At 40.2% G+C, this 18,436-nt stretch overlaps 1 long non-coding RNA gene across 1 annotated transcript in view; it reads left to right on the top strand.

The window, feature by feature from the left end:
- LOC129494507 (uncharacterized) overlaps nucleotides 1-18,436 on the top strand; it is an 85,847-nt gene that overhangs the window by 46,975 nt on the left and 20,436 nt on the right. The window contains exon 3 of the long non-coding RNA XR_008661361.1: nucleotides 8,265-8,376. This is a non-coding gene — a long non-coding RNA (uncharacterized LOC129494507). The remainder of the gene's footprint in view (nucleotides 1-8,264; nucleotides 8,377-18,436) is intronic.

Below are 18,436 nucleotides of genomic sequence, written 5' to 3'. Positions count from 1 at the left end.
TAGTCCTGACTCTATCACAAAGTCCCTGTTGACCTTGAAGTATTCAAAGAACCTCCCTGAGGTTTTCCCTTCTTTGGCTGTAAAATAAATAGTTGAATGAGATGATGGTCAGGCTACTTTACTAATTCCACAATTCTCTTATTTTGTGAATAGAAAGTTAGAATAGCTTGAAGCTGACACTTGATCCATTGTTTATTATTTTCTCTACTAAGATGTAGATATGAATCAATCATTTTTTTTCTTTAAATGTTGGGCTAATTATGTGATATTAGGCAACTATACACCTTATATTCATTAGTATGGATATCTACTATGTGCTTGTCTATGGCTTCGAATCTGAGAATCTCTCCTGGTATCATCCCTTAGGTGAGTGAAGGTTGAAAACCATTGTCTCAGTCTTCAATAGGGCTGTGGTAATAGGGCTGTGGTTCGAACATAGATGTTCAGGTATCTTGGAATACATGCATGGTGTACACAGATGAAGACATACTTTTTGATATTTTTTTCTTCTAAGTGGTACCAATATCTCCATGCCATAATATATCATTTATTGAGAGCTTACTACATGCTAGACACTGTTGTTAACCATCTACAGTCTTATTTAATCATCTCAAAATGTGAGTTAGTTGCTGTAATACTTATTTTTGTTTTAAAATTATCATATATAAGTGAATTAAATATATATATACACAATATTAGAAATAAACACCCTATATAACAAATACCTCTCAGTTTAAGAAATTCAACTTTTTCAGTACTTAGATATCTTTGTGTGTCCTCTCTAGCCATATCCCCCTCTTGCCTCTAGAAGTAACCACTACCCTAAATTTTGTGTAAACCATTACCTGTTTTTCTTTAGTTTTGCCATCTTTGTATGTATCCCTAGACAATACATGGTTTAGTTGTACTTGTTTTTGAACTTGATGGAACCTTATAGTATGAATTCTTCTAGAATTTACTGGTTTCCCAAAATCTTATTTTTGATATTTATTATTATTGACATGTGTAGCTATAGTTTATGTAGTTTATATATTACTTAGTTTGTGATATTCCATTGGATGATTTTGCTATAATTTATTCTACCATTGGTAGATGTTTGGATTGTTTTCATTTTATTTATTTTTGCTGTTACGAACAATGTGACCTTGGATATTTTTATACTATATAATGATAGATGTTTTTAAGGGAAAGCAAAATAAAATTTCGCTGTTGTGTGAATCACATCTCTAATGGTTGCAAGTGACTAAACCCATCTTGAACTAGTTTAGGTAAAATAAGAAATGCTGAACAATCAAACCATGGCAATATAGGGATGCAGTGGACTTCCTGAAAAGCTGAAATAAAGAGTCAAAAACTCACTCCAGGATCTCCCTTCAGCTCTTGCTATTGCTTCCCTCTCTGCATTGACTTTTTTCTCTTTCACTGTAGATTGGCTTCTTCTGGATGGCAAGAAACATTGCTGTCAACATTTCCTGAGTTCTACATCAAAAAGATCTCATACAGGCCTTTGGATCTACTGTAGCATTAAATATGCAAATGAATCACTTCTGACCCTGACTGTTCTCACCTCCACCCCCACCATCATAACCACTTCTGTCACAACATAGACTCCGAAACTTCCCTTTTAAGTCTTAAACTCTTCAAACTTCTTCTTTTATGATCACCCATTTCCTTTCCTCTTAGTATTAGATCAAATTAGCCCAAATGCATCAAATGGCCTAATTCTTCCTGTTCTTCCAGTAGATTCCTACCTGGAACTATGTTAGTTCAGGTCCTCTGAGAAGCAGATGCTAAGATGAGGTTCCACATACAAGAGACTTGTTGAGGAAAACCTAGTGGGAGAAAATGGGGAGGGAGCTGGAGGAGGCTGGGAAAGCTCAGACCCAGCTATGCAGAACTGATCCTTGTGAAGGAGAGAGGGAAAGAAGGCAAAGAATAAATGCCTTAACATTTCAATTCAAGGAGCCCCTGGGTAGCTCAGTCAGTTATGCATCCGACTCTTGATTTCAGCTCAGGTCATGAGTTCAGTGTCATGAAATGGAGCTTCACATTGGGCTCCATGCTGAGTGTGGACTCTGAGATTCTCTCTCTCCCCTTTTTTCTGTCCCCCCCCCCAAAAAAAATAAACAAGTAAATAACATCTTAAGAAAAAAAATTTTAATTCTGAGGAAGTTTAGGCAAGGCTAATTTGGAGTCTTTAAACTAACAATGCCCATTAGAGGAGTCCTGCATGTTTCAGGAATGGGCCTGCCTTAGTGGGCCTGCTGTGCTTAGTCATGGCTAGGAGCAGCCACAGAAAGCATGGCCTCAGAACAAATGTGGTGATGGATTTCAGAGGGCTGCAGCTGGGACCATTGGTCTATTATGCTTCCCACAGTGGCCACCATAATTACTATCCTAGCAATCTTTTTTGGTATGTTCTATGGGATAACGGTCTTCTTTTTCATGCCTTCAAATGCCAGGTCATTGAAAGGGCTGATTATTCAAATTCATGTGGCATCTCTGACTGAATACTTTCTGTTCATCACATTTTATTTTATTTTAAAATGCTTTTACTAATTAACTCAATTCACCCTTACCATCCTAGTTCCTTCTTTTGTTTTCTTCCTATAAATATTATTATTGTAATGTATGCATGGTGGCTTGGATCCTGAATCTCCAGCCCTCTTTGAGTAACCCATAGTAATCACCAATTCCTAACTGCAGAAATGTATTAGACAAAGAAAATGTCATTGCTAAAACCAAGGTTTGGACCCCAAATACTTTTGTGATTTTTCTCAATGGATCAAATGGACAACTCATCTGAGTCACAAGGACTCCCTTTCCTTGGTGGGTTGAAGTTTGACTGGAAGATTTATATCATGTTTATGACTCATTTAGAGTGGTTCCTGCTTCTTCTTTTAAGTGGGAGGGAGAGCGGGGAAGGCATCCCTTGGAGGGACCATATACTATACAAATGGAAAGAGAGCATAAATATTACTGCAGTGACAACATAATCATAACTAGGATGGTCCTGGGAAAAGTGAGTTATGTGCTCACTCTAAGGTCTCTTCTCTCAGAAGCAAGGAAAGCTTATACCTCTTACCTCACCAAACATATGGAAAGAAAGAGAGCAGTGAAATGTTTTAAGACAGATATCTGAAAAACGAAGGAAGCAGAAAGATAAAACTTTTAGCCTTTTTTCCTTTTCAAAACGTGACACCCCTTAGGACTCAAGATTCACTTAGGTGTCTTTATTCCGGAGTTCTTCCTCACTGGGGTGAAGATGAGGTGAGGATAACAAAGCATGAGTAGGGGCTGTTCTCCCTTCAAGGCTCCTCCAGAGTTATTTCTAATGATTATCAGCTTGAATCATCTGTACCTGGGGATTCTTGGTGGCTTTCCAGAGTAAAGAGGACACATCTTCTTGGAGAGCATATTTTTTCCAAAAATTTAAGGGAAAATTACTTTTATGTTAAATCAAACCCAGATATGTGATTATTAGAATGCAAAACTCATCTGGATTTTAAAAACATAATGTGCAACTTCAAAGATATATTGTCCTTGGGAGGTCACTTTATACTCCTGTTCTGATCCCCTTCTTAGTGTTATTATTTGCTATTCTAAACTGTTAGTTACATTTTGTTGGAAAAGTTTGAAAAGAACTACCCAAGAAATTAGAGTGTGTCATCAACATTCTCATAGCTCTTTTGTCTCTTTCCAAGAGTGGATGAATGACACTGGACATTACCAGCTTTTTACTGTTGTGACAGCCATCTGAGCATATCATTGTAATTGATAATTCAGACTGGATTACCCAATGTGCAATAAGACTCAAGACAACCAGAACTTCCCATGATAAATGGAGATGAGCTTTAAGTAGGTGGGGAGGTGAGCCAGGATTTTTTCCTTCAACAGTATTTTATTGAGTGCCTCTTATGTGTTGAGAGCCATTCTAGAAATTGTGGTAAAGCAGTGAACAAGACAGATAAAGGCCTTCTTCTCCTGAAGTATAATGGAAGTGATAGAGAATAAATATTGACAAAAACTAATAAATAAGGAACAAATAAAAGCATTCCAATAGTGCTTTAACTGCTGGGGGGGGGGGAAGCAAAGCAGGAAAGCAGTTGCAATCTGCTTAGTGTGAGAGACATTGATGGCTTCTGTGAGGAAGTGACGTTTGACCTTAGAACTAAATAGAGAGAAAGAGGCAGTCAGATGAAGATGAGGGAAGACTCTTTCAGGAAGTAGCAATGGCAAGTACAAGGAACCTGAGACAGCCCTGGCGTTTTTGAGGAACAGAGAGAAAGCCAGTGTGTGGGCCACAGTGGATGAAGGGGAGTTTGGCTGGAGAGAAAGGCAGGGAATAGGTCATATGGGGCCCTATAGGTCATGAAAAGGAGTTTGACTAATATTCTAACTATAATGAGAAGTTACTACAGGGTCTTAAGCTGGGGAATGTCATCACTGTCCAGATTTTATCAAATAGTAAAACTGTCTCTTCCTGAATAATTTGCCTAAAAAGGATATTATGGCTATGGATATGCATGGAAATTAAACAAAAGATGGAAGAAGGGCCTCAATGAAAATTGACCTCACTTAAACATGAGAAGACAAAATGGTGGCTGAGAGTGTTAAAGGGATTTAAGGATCATGACTTTTAATAATGAATGAAAGCTTCAATTTTGTTATGAAGAAAAATATTTTGTCTGTTATATATTCCAGAAGGAATTCCCATTCAAAAAACTGAAAATTCTTGGGTATATACAACAATAAATCTTTTAAGAAACATATGGAAAATTCATATATCTAGAGCTTGATTTTTTTAAATTTTTTTTTATTTCTTTATGATAGTCACAGAGAGAGAGAGAGAGAGAGGCAGAGACATAGGCAGAGGGAGAAGCAGGCTCCATGCACCGGGAGCCCGACGTGGGATTCGATCCCGGGTCTCCAGGATCGCGCCCTGGGCCAAAGGCAGGCACCAAACCGCTGCGCCACCCAGGGATCCCTAGAGCTTGATTTTTAAGAAGCTCAGACTTCATTATATACAACATGCTATGAAATTTTGTTTATAATTTAACCTATTTGAGTCAAAAAAACACAAGATGTTTAAGGAATAACATTTAAAATGGCCCTGTAGGTAGTTTTAAAGTCATGTATTAGCACAGTGTTTCCAATAGTGCTTTAACTGCTGGGGAGTTAAATATGATAACCCCACCTCTCCAGGACCTTGAAATGAGTGGGGGGGAACCTCAATCTGGAATGAAAACAGTGCGATCATGTTTCCAAGGAAAGTGTAATGAGATAGGAAAAACAAAAACAAAAAAATCACCAACTCATTTGGAAGCTCATGAAAGGCAGAGAAGAGTTTGTGCATCTCAGCCTGATTTGCCTTGCCATGTGAATCATTTAACAGGAAAAAACACAGGACTGAGTCAGCTTGAACAGTCTCTTGTTGCCCCTGCTGAGGCCCTCATTTGCTGTGGCCTCTGTTACTCTCCTCAGACCTTGCTTCCCTCCTCTTTTCTCACTGTAGGGAAACAGGAAGTCATGTTTATTCATAAGATGGACTGGGATCACACCCAAGGCAATATCAAACCTTTACCTTTTCTGGGCTTGGGAGGATGTGCAAGAATCAAGGACAAGCTTCTGGTTAGAGTGAGAGACAAGGCCAGACCCCTGAAAAATCAACCCACAACCAACATTGATACAGGCCCTAGAGTGACCTAGAGCATGAGATCTCATCAATTTCCACTGACCCTCTGGTCAAGCTTTATTCCTTATAAAAGTGAGACAGCTGAAGCCTCAACAGGAAAAGGAGCTTGCCCAAGATTATGGGGTGAGCAACACTTGGATCCAGACCTTTTGACCCCTAGGACTGTGCCATTTGTCATGCTTCCTTGGCAGATGGTTCTAACACAGGGGGGCATTGCGTGGCATCTTCTGGGTGCTTTGTTACAAGCCTTTATTCCCCTTTGTCTTTCAGTTCTATCTTGTGGCCACCTACAATTAGCTCCTGTAATGGGGTCATCCCTTGTGTGACATAAATTGAGCTGCATTAAACTTGAAAATAAGTAGAGAGAGAGAGACAGAGAGAGAGAGAGAGAGAGAGAGAGAAGGAGAGAGAAAAATTCATATGTTTCTCACTCCACCCTACTTCACTCTCTCTCAACAGGGAGAAAGTACCTAAAGAAGATTATTGCTATGAGGGGCATAATGAGCTAAATGGGTGTTACCCAGTCTGAAAAATCTTAGCAATGTCAATAAACCACTTGAGACAACAAGGCACCTGTTGTTCTGTCCTCATTCCTTATCGGTCCTAGGCTTTGGGACGAGGAACTTTCTGGAAAGAGAAGGAGCCTTTGTGGGGTAAAAAGGGGGGAAGCTTTATGAACTTGGGGCTCTGAAACATATCAGTGACAAGAGGTTCATGGGGTTGACAGTTTTCTTTCTACCTTTCCTAACAGCTATTCATCTCATTGTCAGAGATTTCCAGTAAAAGTCATAGTAAGAATCAAATGTAATCCCCTAAGTACACTCACAACAAGTTAGTTCCAGCCATGCCAGAAATTCTCAGTGGAATTCCAACTCAAGTGTTGTGTGTGATCAATCCAACAGGTAAGTGAAGTGACTCTGCAGAGGAAATTCACGTGACCACAGTGGCTTGGGTTTTCTTAGCATATGCAGATTGTATTCATTTTCATGACACCAACTGCTTACAGTACAGGGTTGTTTAAATGGATTGGGAAATCTCATGAAAACCATTAAGCCAAATAGTTCCGGCTTATAGGTACACACCTGAGTATCTTACCATTTTCCAGAGGCAATCAGAAACTTGCTTGGAGAGAGCATGGGTGCTGGAGTTTGGCTGCTGGGGTGTGGATCCTCATGCTACCATTGTTTTGCTCTATGACAATGCGAAAGTTATATAAAATTTTTGTACCTCAGCTTCCTCATTAAATATGGGTATAATAATCGTGCCTACCTCACAGAATTATATATGAGGCCCAAATGCAACAATATATAGTGTATCCTGCCTGGCATCTAGTAACTGTCTGTTGAAATGACAATGAAGATAATAGAGATGTCTCTTAACCTATAATTGTAATTTCGCTTATTTAAGCCAAGTGTTCTAATTCAGTGGAGTTTCCCAAACACAGTGAAATCCTTGGGATCTCAAGACCGTGGCTTCATTGCTCTCTTGTTTTCATGCTACTTCCTTTAAGCAGGAAGTATACCTGTTGACTGGAGACTTTTTAGCAATGTATATATTATGCTGACTTCACCTATGTGCCCTCAGGGCTAGCAGCCATCAAAGCAGGGAGCAAAAAAGTGTGTTGGTGGGAAATAAATGAGGAAGAACACGAACAAAAAAGAGGCCTGAGCTCATTCAATTACAATATTTATTGTATGGAACAATAACATGCTTCAGACGTGTTTATTCTGTTATTCTGTAAATATGGAAGAAATGTCATTGCTCAATAGCTGTCTTGATCACTTACCAGATAGACTTGTGAGGTAGAGTTGTCTCTGGGGGCCTTCACAACACAGTGGCATTTTTGCTTTGAAGCTTTTCTGAGGAGTGCCAGATTGGGTGAGTCATGAGTGAAAAAGAGCGCCATCTATAGGCTAGTTGTTTATGATAAAATACCTCATGTTCTTGGCACCATTTTAGAGCAGAACTTCTCAATGGGCTTGAGATTTAGTGGAAAAGTTTAAATGACAACCAACACCCCAATCCTAATAGATTGCAAACTTCAGTGAGGCAGCATGGAACTTTAGAGTGAGCTTGAGCTTTGGCCTCCGTCAGACTTCCATCCTGGTTTAAAGTCAGTAGCTGTGTGACCTTGACACTCATAGTGAACTTCTATGAGGAAATTATCTCAGAAATATGGGTAATAAAGATACTCAATAATATGATTGCCTTGTTTTATTTCTTTGCCTGTCTCTTACTTTCTAGTCTCTCAGTGCCATTTGGGGCTCCAGATGTACAAGCCTGAATTATTTTGCAGGTAGTGAGTCAGATACTGGAGGAGGCATAAGCTATCTGAGGACTTTGGATCTTTCTGCTAAATGGAGGCCCAGGGCCAGAGTCAGTGTTCATGCTTTGCAGCCCATTGGTTGGCTGTTCCAGCAAGTCAGAAACACTGAGGGCAGGGGCTACTCATGAGTGCTTCCTGGTGAACTACTGCATATGGATGTGCTTCATAAAGTGTCAAGGGTTCTAGTACAGTCACCACTACCACTGTTGTCAGCGTTTATCCTTTTTCCTTTTCATTTTACAGGTTAGGAAATTGAGACCCGGGAAGATGAAAGTGATTTTCCTGAGCACATACCTCATTATCCTTCTCATCACAGCAGCAAACAGTGCTTGCCTCGTGCCAACTACTGATCTAGGTACTTTGCATGCATTACTGGTAATCACATAATCTTCGTAACAACCTTATGAAGTGGTTTCTACTATCCTTGTCTTACAGATGAAGACACTGAAGCTCAGAGAGGACACATAGCTGTTAGGTGACTGGGATTTGAACCCTAGCAGTCTGACTCCAGAGTAGTCACTTTGGCAGCTATACTGTACACATATACATGATAGCTTTTTAGAATGTTATAGAGATTGAAACAATGCACAGAAAATGTATTGGTTGTATAAAAAGAGGAAATAGCTGCTAAAGTCAATTAATATAATCCAAAGATACCTTTGAGATACTCTTCTATGGGGTTGATGATGGTAGAGGTGAAGAGTGGGTAGGTGGTTTGTTCCCAGAGAAATACAAGACATGTCTAGTACAGCCGAAGTGAGGAGACCTATGGAAACAGAATAAAGTCCAGTAGAAATTAGGGAAGAAAGGAATTTACATTGAGAGGATAAGGGTTTCAGGTGAGAGATGGCACTCTGGTGTGAGAGAAGCCCAAGATTTAGCAGGCTACAGTAAGGATGAGCAAGGACCCAGAAGCAATATCAGATCAGAAATGGATAAACAAATCAAAACAAAAGCACCAAAGCTGCTCAACTTAGAGAAGAAAAGACAGGGATGCGAAGGCTCACTTTTCATATTTTAGGGTTGCTATACGGCAAAGGGATCAGATTTATCTGTGTTGTTCTAGGGGACAGCAGAAGGGCAAATGTATGCAACTAGAGGGAGGAGAGGAACCTTCCAATAACAAACACAATGCCAGCATTTCAGCCACAACAACAGAAAGGACTACTTTCATAATTAATGGCTCTTGGTCACTGCAAAGATATAGAAGTGGAGGTGCATTACTGGTAATGTAAAGGGAAACAAAGCACACTGCACAACAGGAAATATTAGACTATGTTTCCACTTCATAGAACTTATATGCCTATAAAAATACACTGAACAAACTCATAAAGACTTGCCTTATATAGTCATTTTTTTCAGTTTTTAAGGAACATATATTCAATAATTTAAGACAACCTATAATATTTTTTTTTTAATTTGGAAAAGCTTAGGAAGATTAATTAATTACATTTTCTGAGGTCACCACTAAAGCCAAGATTCAAACCCATCTCTGTCTGACTTAAAGTCTAGTCTTTATTTCAGAAAACCACAATCCCTCTTTTTAGTGGACTAAGAAGGGGATGAAGTAAACAAAATGTGGAAGTAGTAGACATAGAATACTACGTTGTAGGATATAAGGAGCTTTTAAAGTGGCAAGCAGCAGATTTGGGAAGTATGACTGGAAAGTGACGGCACAATTAAGTCCATTGGAGCTGACTGGTGACAAAGCAGAGTTGTGGAAGATGGATGACCATACCTTGGCAAGTAGCAGATGTGAAATCAAGATAGAGTTGCTACTTTTCTCCATACGAGCACTGTGTAACTGACAAAAGTACCCCCAAACCAGTATTAAGCATATTTCTGTATCCTTTAAGCTATTTTGATTTTTTAGTCACTTCTTATCCTTTCACAATATTTATTCTTTTGGGATTAAATTTCCTTTTTTATTTTCCTATGTAAGCTAGATTTGATACCGGGAATAGATTCTGTGGTCCTGGCTACTTGAGTGCAGAGTGGAGTCTGGCCACATTTAGGACCAGGAGTGGTCTTAGCTGAGTTAGAACATGATAACATTATTTATACAAGTGTAGTCTGTCTCCAAGATAGAGGGAGGTGTTTTATGACCACAGGCTTTATGAGTTGTAGCTATAAAATAATCAATCTTTTAAAGCAAACATAGCACAATGTCTCTATCCAAATGTGAGTTGTCCTTCAGAGCTCTGACCCTTGGAAACTTTTCACACATATTGGCATAAAACATATTTAAGCTTTCAGTGGAAACATCTTTCAGACCCAGTTTACCATACATACAGACACACACATACACACACACATTATTTTAAAGAACACTTTAGGGGTGCCTGGGCAGCTCAGTCACTTAAGCATCCCAGGGTCTGGGATCAATTCCCACATTGGGCTCCCTGCTCAGCGGGGACCCTGCTTCTTCCTCTCACTCTGCCTGCCACACCCCCTGCTTGTGCTCTTTCTCTGTCAAATACATAAATCTTTAAAAAAGTAAAGTACACTTTATTTTTTAACAGGAAATGTTTTATCTTGCTTGATAACCAATTTTATTTCCCAGAAGGACTGACTGGCTGTGAATATCTCTTGGCTATCTGAAAAATCAAATCAATCATTAAAAGGCAAAGTGTTACCATGGAAGAGGTAAAAAAAAAAATGGGGTGCTGACTCTGAAAACCATACCCAGGGGAGAATGGCTAACTGTTCAGAATATTGGCTGGGACGAGTGAATGATTTGCTCATCATTAGCCAGAAGCTGGAGAGAGGTGGATATATGGCTACTGGACTGAGTTGAGAGATACCATGCAAGAGGAGAAGAAGCCTGACAGATTTTTCAAGTTCTGACAGTTATAGCAGCTTCACCTGTGGGGAGACTGGCTGGGCTAAGACAGGAAGGACCCCTTCAGGATGTGCATTATGGCTGGTACTTTCACCGCTCTTCTTCCTTATTCATCCTTAGTCTTTTTATTATTGTTTCACTGAGGTTAGATGTTGCTTAGTATGGCTAACTCTCAACACTATGTAATTCCTAAAGAATTTTGGCAAGAGCGGGGTACCTGGGTAGCTCATTCGGTTAAGCATCTGCCTTTGGCTTGGGTCATGATCTGAAAGGTCCTGGGTTCAAGCCCACACTGGACTCCTGTTTAGCAGGGGGCCTGCTTCTCCTTCTGCCTACCGCTCCCCCTGCTTGCACACTCTCGCTCTCTCTGTCAAATAAATAAATAAAATCTAAAAGAAAATTTTTTTTGGGGGGGACAAGATTTCCAAAGAGTGTTCCACAAGGGTTTTCATGTTTCATTACTTTCCAGTCTAATTTGAAGTCTGTGCCCATCTTGGAGTTTCAAGGGAGAAATTATGCTCAAGGTACATGGAAAAGAGCAATCTTTAGGTAGCCCAGGGGCTTCCCTGTCTAGTGTCTGGATCAGAGAAGCACAGATAACCACTTTTCATGTGTATCCTCTGTAGAGCGGAGCTGACTTGAGAAGCAGACAGTCTTTCTCTTTCATCTCTAATATATAATGGTGCTTTGAGCAATGCGTGTTTACTGGGAACAAATTCCACCACTGGGTGTGGTGGAAACACAGAGCCCTGGGGACGGTGCAATTTCTGCTGTCGTCCACAGTATTTCCTCCCTTGTCTTGGACGTTCCTGCCTCCTCAGACCAGGGCAGTGGCAGGTCTGGAGAGGTGTCTGCGTTGTCCTCCTACAAAGATGAGGAGGTGATGGTAGTGGTGGAGTGGATCTGGGGCAGGGATTCCATCTTGCAGAAAGTCTGTCTTTACAACACAGTCAATGGGGGCAAGCCATGTCAGCAGTTGAATGATTTCCTTGTTGATAGGAGCTGAGGAAAAGATGAATAGCTTTGTGGAAGGAAAATCGGAGGATAGAAAGGAAGAAGAAAAAAGTTAAGCATTAGGGAAGACTTAGGAGCTGAAAGAAATGTCAAGGTGGATGTTTGCTTTTTCAGTTTGGCATGGAGACACAGTGAAATAATCTTTTCATCTTTTTTTTTTTTATGATAGTCACAGAGAGAAAGAGAGGCAGAGACACAGGCAGAGGGAGAAGCAGGCTCCATGCACTGGGAGCCTGACGTGGGATTCGATCCCGGGTCTCCAGGATCGCGCCCTGGGTCAAAGGCAGGCGCCAAACTGCTGCACCACCCAAGGATCCCCTAATCTTTTCATCCTAATTAGCAAAGCCCTGGTGTCTGTTCTGCCCTGGGGAGCACCAGCCGTTATATTGAGCCTCTAAGTAAAGATAGCCAACTTATGTAAGTGTTCTAATCCCATCTTGTGGTGAGAGGCCCAAAAATTCTAGGGGCCAGAATCAATACCTGTAGTATACACATAGGATGTGGTGCCCTCAAATAGGACCAGGATATCTGACCACCTTTTGTTATGTGTGTTTCTTTATAAATGTTGTATGGTGTCAGATCAGTTCACTTGATTTTTTTTTTTAAAACAAAACTGTAGGCCATCTTTGAGAAAAACTCAGCCTAAACAATGGATATATATATCCATCTGCACACAGAATTCGCATACAGCAAAGCCAACACACACCATGGAGTGGTTTTGATAACCAAGAGTGGCTTGTCCTCTGTTCCAGCCCATCAGGATGATAATCAATGTGGTCCGGGAAATGCTTGTTTTGGGTTGATCCATCTGTGGGTATGTTTCTTCCTGTCATCTGGGTTTTGAGTCACCTGCCGATCTGTTTCAGTATGAGTGCTAGGTCACAGCCTGCCCTGTCCAGGTTTTACGGGGCACTTTCTTGAATCAAAGCTGATTTTCCACTGAAGAGAATTCTGTCTCTGGCAATTGTCCAAAATATAGCATCTCAAATGTAGATCCTTCAACTGTGTTTACGTGTGTTGTGCAGGCTCTTTCTTTTCTTAGCTTTGAATTCTTCAGATATGGGATGTGCTGGAGGTGTGATTCCTGCATCATTAAAGTGTTATTTTGCAAATTGTCTTGGCTAATGTGTTGTGCACAAGTTGCCCGTGACTGAGGCTGTGGTCTGTGATTTTTTATTTTTGTTTTTTAAAAATTTTATTTTGTTTAAATTCAGTTGATTAACATATAGTGTATTATTAGTTTCAAAGGTAGAAATTGGTGATTCTTCAGTTGTATATAATACCCAGTGCTCATTATATCACATACCCTCCTTAATGACCTTTGCCCAGTTACCTCATCTCCCCCCTGCCCCTGCCCAGCGACCCTCAGTTAGTTTCCAATTGATTGAGAGTCTCTTATGGTTTGTCTCCCTCTCTGATTTCATCTTACTTTATTTTTCTCTCCCTTCCCCTATGATCTTCTGTTTTGTTTCTTAAATTCCACATATGAGTGAAATCATATGATAATTGTCTTTCTCTGATTGATGTGTTTCACTTAGTGTAATACCTTTAGTTCCGCAAATCATCTTGACCAATGTATGTGTGCAGGTTGCCTGTGACTGGGGCTATGGTGGCAAGGACTTTAGAGACGTCTGTGACATTTTTAAAAAAGATTCTATTTATTTATTTGACACAGAGAAAGATAGAGGGAGAGAGCAAGTGCCCAAGCAAGGGAAGCGGCAGAAATGAAGAGAGAAGCAGACCCCCACTGAGCAGGGAACCCTAGTGCTGGGCTCCATCCCAGGACCCTGAGATCATGACTTGAGTTGAAGGCAGATGCTTCACTGACTGAGTCACCCAGGTGCCTCAAGAGCTCTGCTGAATACTGTCCTCTTACTATTTAGGCAAGAGGTTGCTATCTTTTGAAACCCCATAAATGTGTAATCTCTGTGTGTGTGTGTGTCTCTCTCTCACAAACATACACATTTAACAATGAGTGATTCATAAATATGAAAAGTTAACTTTTGAATTTTCACTCAGAAAAATCAACATTATTGATAATGTTATCAGTATTTCTAAAGTGGAAATTCATGGAGAAAATAGATTCCTAAGCATTTACTAATGCCAAGGACATTTTACCAGCATTTTCTCATTTGACTTCTGACAACTCTTAGATATGCTTTATCCTAGCAATGAAGTAACTGAGGCTCTTACCCATGAAGTAGCCTGCCAGGGCTATGGTAAGTGCGGGGCCTGCTGCCTCTGACACCTGAGGTCCCTCTCTGTTAATTATTCTCTGTGCTGGGCTTTAGCTAATTGGCAGCTGTTTATTGCATTAAATTCATAATTCTGCTTTCATCATCGCAAAAACAATAATTATCACCGTGACTCTTTGCAGTGGCCCCTGGCCAAGACCGTTTGATCCCGAGTCAAAACCTTATGTTTGTATAGTGCTTTTGTTTTGTCCATATCTACTAAGGGTGGTTTTCATGATCTGAGGACAACCAAACTGATTTCTCTCTATTTAGTATAGTGACATATCAAATTATTAATTTTATATGTTTGAGTCAGTTCCCAGGCTTATCATTCTCTGTGTTTTGGGAAGTTGGGAGCTTAAACATGCTTTTGAAAAATGTCTTCACCAAAGACAGGAGATGGTTAGGTGTCGCTTTTAAAGGGAAAGCTTCTTAGTGAGAAAGTGGAAATGAGAATTCATGTCCCTAGCCAAGAGTTTATTGTCTTTTCCAGTAACACCACACAATCTGGTGTCTAATTTGTCTAAAGACTTGGGATACTTGTCTATTAATAGCCTTGCTATTAATACTGTGCAGTGACTCGATAGGCCAAGATTTTACTGCTGTTTTGGAGAACTGAAAAGATTTCAGAGTTATATCTAGAAAGCCTTTGGAGTTTCTTCAACACGGTATATGATCAGCAACTGAAACTATGACAAGAAGGAAGGAAATTGGGAATCTATTATTTGCGAGACATATCAATAGGCACTTTTCCTGTAATTACCTTGTAAAGCTGATAGGAAGCTCTGCTTTGTAGAGGATGAAAGGTCAGAGAAATTAGTAATTTCCCCCAAGTTGAACCCTAAGAGGGTTTGAGTAGAGTCTGTTCAATGCCAAAGCCTTCATTCTTTTTATATCCTTGCCTCCATGTTTTTTGAAAAATGAAATATGTAGCATTTCATGTGCGGGTCACCTCAACAAGAACACTGGTCACTCATTAAAATAACTCCCACTAAAAATCAACACCCCTCTTCCTCCCACAAGCTTCTCAAGGTTGCAGAGAGAAACACTAGAACTCTGCTTAGCATAGGAATGCTGTCTACAGTAATCTGACATCAGAGGATAGTATTCAGATCATTTTTTTTCTTTTGAGTTTCCTTCTCTGATGTCATATATGTTTTTGAAGTTTTTTTATGATAGAAAATTTCAAGTATATGCTAAAGTAGAGAAAACAGTATGTGGAAAAATTGGGTGCCTCGACCTGGCTTCAATAATTTTTGCCTTAATTTTAGGCTCTAAATCATACTGACATAAATTGTGATGTGTTTGCGTTTGGTGGTAAGTAGATAATGAACCATATGCTTTTACTTTTCAGGCCCTAGTTCTCACCCCAGTACAGGATTTTTTCCCTCCAATACAAAGTCTTAATGGATTAGCAATAGGGACATCTTAAAAAAGCATAATGAGAGACAACAGTAAATCAGCTATCAAAATAAGGTACGGTGGGATATAAAGATTTCACTTTGAAAATAAAAAAAGGCCAAGAAAAGAGTGTGAGGAATATGAGAATTGGGAGCATGGAAACAAAAGGCTACTTGGAACCAGTTGATTCCCATGGGTGCATGAGTCTTGATTCCATTCAGGGTTTGGAAGGGGACTGAAAGGGCACAATCCAGATCACTGGATTATCTGAGAGATACAACTGTCCTTTGTTACATGGAGTGTTTGCCTTTGGTGTCATAGCTCATCTGCCTTGAGAGAAATGGAGAGTCAAGGCAAGAAATGTGTTATGCTGTCATTTTTCAATTACCCACATAAATGCTTGGGAACAGGGGCATGAATTATAGAAGACGATAAAAAGCATTTGTATTTGACTTCGGAATGTATTGCCATACTTATTTACATTTGTCTATGAAGTATGTCCATCCTGGAAATTCCCTTTAAACACCATAGAAGACCATTCTGTGATGGCCAGTCTCTGTTGGAGCTGCTTTCTTGTTCCACCAGTCTGCAGCCCCACCCCTCAGTCTCCTTCTCTAGTTTGACCTAAATGGCAAAGTTTCAGAAGGTCCTGATTCTTTTTTTTTTTTTAATTTTTATTCATTTATGATAGTCACAGAGAGAGAGAGAGGCGCAGAGACATAGGCAGAGGGAGAAGCAGGCTCCATGCACCGGGAGCCTGATGTGGGATTCGATCCCGGGTCTCCAGGATCGCGCCCTGGGCCAAAGGCAGGCGCCAAACCGCTGCGCCACCCAGGGATCCCGGTCCTGATTCTTATACTATAAATATACATTTAAAATATTGACAGAATGGGAATTAGGCAGATGAGATTCTCAGAGTGAAGCTGGGGTTTTCCAAAACCAATCCAGTTAACAGACTTGAAAGTATTTGTTAAGTCTGTTCTCAGATACAATTACTGAAGACCTTAGACATCATAGACCTTCTAACCCATTCTCCTTCAACAGAGCTTCCAGCTCTATCAATACCTTTCTTCCAGCTCCAGTTTACACATGATAATAAGTCTGTTTCATGGGCTCTGTTCTGTCTCTGGCCCCTCCCACCCTGGTACCGGGAAGGGTTTTTTCCTGATGTTATCCTCACAACAAATTGTCGGAAGAGAAGATAAGATTTTCTTTAACAGCAATAACCTAGGATACTGCACAGGTGTGTCTGTTTACGCATCCCATGCTGGGAGGAAAAAAAACTTGTTCTAATCTGCCTATGAATTCAGAATCCAACCCCAAACAAATTCATCCTTTACTTCCCTTGTGTAGACCTGGCGTGGTTTTCTTTGAGGACTCAAGCTATTAAAAAAGCAAAGCACAGAACTTACAGGCACAGTGATTTTCCTGTCCTGAATCACCCGGTACTATTTTTATTTCACTGCTTCTGTTTCTTTGCTGTATGAGTGTGTGTGATTTGCTGGATCATTTGTCCTGATTTTAGTTCAAACAGCCAGTGTACTTACAGGGCAATACGAAGTAATATAGAATACTTTGCTTTTGCATTAAAGAGAATTGCCTCCTTGTAAGTAAAATAACAAATATATGACAAGAATAATAAAAACCAGTATTTATTATGTGTTTACTCTCCACCAGAACTCTATTGAATGCTTTACTTGCATTACCTAATTCCATCCGCACAATATCACTATTAGATAAATTCCATTATAATCCTCACTTTGCAGAAAGGGGCACTGAGGCTTAATGGAGTTGGTTGACCCACTTCACAGCAGTAAGAGCAGAGCTGGGCAGGATAACTGGGTGGCTCAGTGGTTGAGTGCCTGTCTTCGGCCCAGGGTGTGATCTGGAGTCTCAGGATCGAATCCCACATCGGGCTCCCTGCATGGAGCCTGCTTCTCCCTCTGCCTGTGTCTCTACCTCTCTCTCTGTGTGTCTCTCATGAATAAATAAATAAAATCTTTAAAAAAAAAAAAGCAGAGCTGGGATTTGAGCACAGGGAGAATGATTCCAAAACGCAAGCTCTGACACACAAACAGAACAGCTGCTGAACATGGACCCATGGCAAAAGAGCCGTGAACAGGGAAACTTATATGTGAGAGTGAAGCTGTAGGTATAAAGGTGGAGATAAGCATGAACCAGGCTGGTTGGGATGGGTTGGTCAGGATGGGTTCGTGGGGCACGATTGGTTTGAAGGAGGCAAAGGAGATAGGGAGGGGTGGGGTCAGTGGATAAGGTAAACAAAGGTAGTGGTGGAGATATTAGGTCCAAAAAAGAAATTGAGGACAGTTGCGGACAATGGAAACATCTCTGGCCTACATGTCACTTTAAGAAAAATGGTGGTCTATTGCTTTACTTTTTAATAGCAACATGCTTATCCTATAGACTAATGGGAAGCTATACAACCTACTGTTTTTAGAGGCTTCCATTACCCTGATGGGTTAGAATTTGGGGTTTTACTTCTTTACTTGCTGTTTTGATGTGAGAAGTTTTCTTCACACTGTACTTTTCTTCTAAACACCTGAGATTTATTGAAGGAAGTCAAGCCCATGTATGTTTTTGAACTTGATGACTATTATTTATTGCCATATCTTACTAATTATAAATTATTTTTTTCAAAGTCTTGTTTGAAACACATTAGGAATCAAACGTATATAAATATAGTAACCATAAGGGATGTCAGGGTGGCTTAGTTGGTTAAGTGTCTGATTTTGGCTCAGGTTATGATCTCTGGATCCTGGGATCAAGCCCTCTGTCTGGCTCCATGCTTGGCTCAGAGTCTGCTTGGGATTCTCTCTCTCCCTCGCCCTTAGCCCTTCCACCCACTTGCTCTCTCTTTCTAAATAAATAAATAAATAAATAAATAAATAAATAAATAAATAAAA

The sequence above is a fragment of the Nyctereutes procyonoides genome, unplaced genomic scaffold, assembly GCF_905146905.1.
Source record: "Nyctereutes procyonoides isolate TBG_1078 unplaced genomic scaffold, NYPRO_anot_genome, whole genome shotgun sequence".
NCBI lineage: Eukaryota > Metazoa > Chordata > Mammalia > Carnivora > Canidae > Nyctereutes > Nyctereutes procyonoides.
This window is presented reverse-complemented; position numbering and strand designations above follow the sequence as displayed.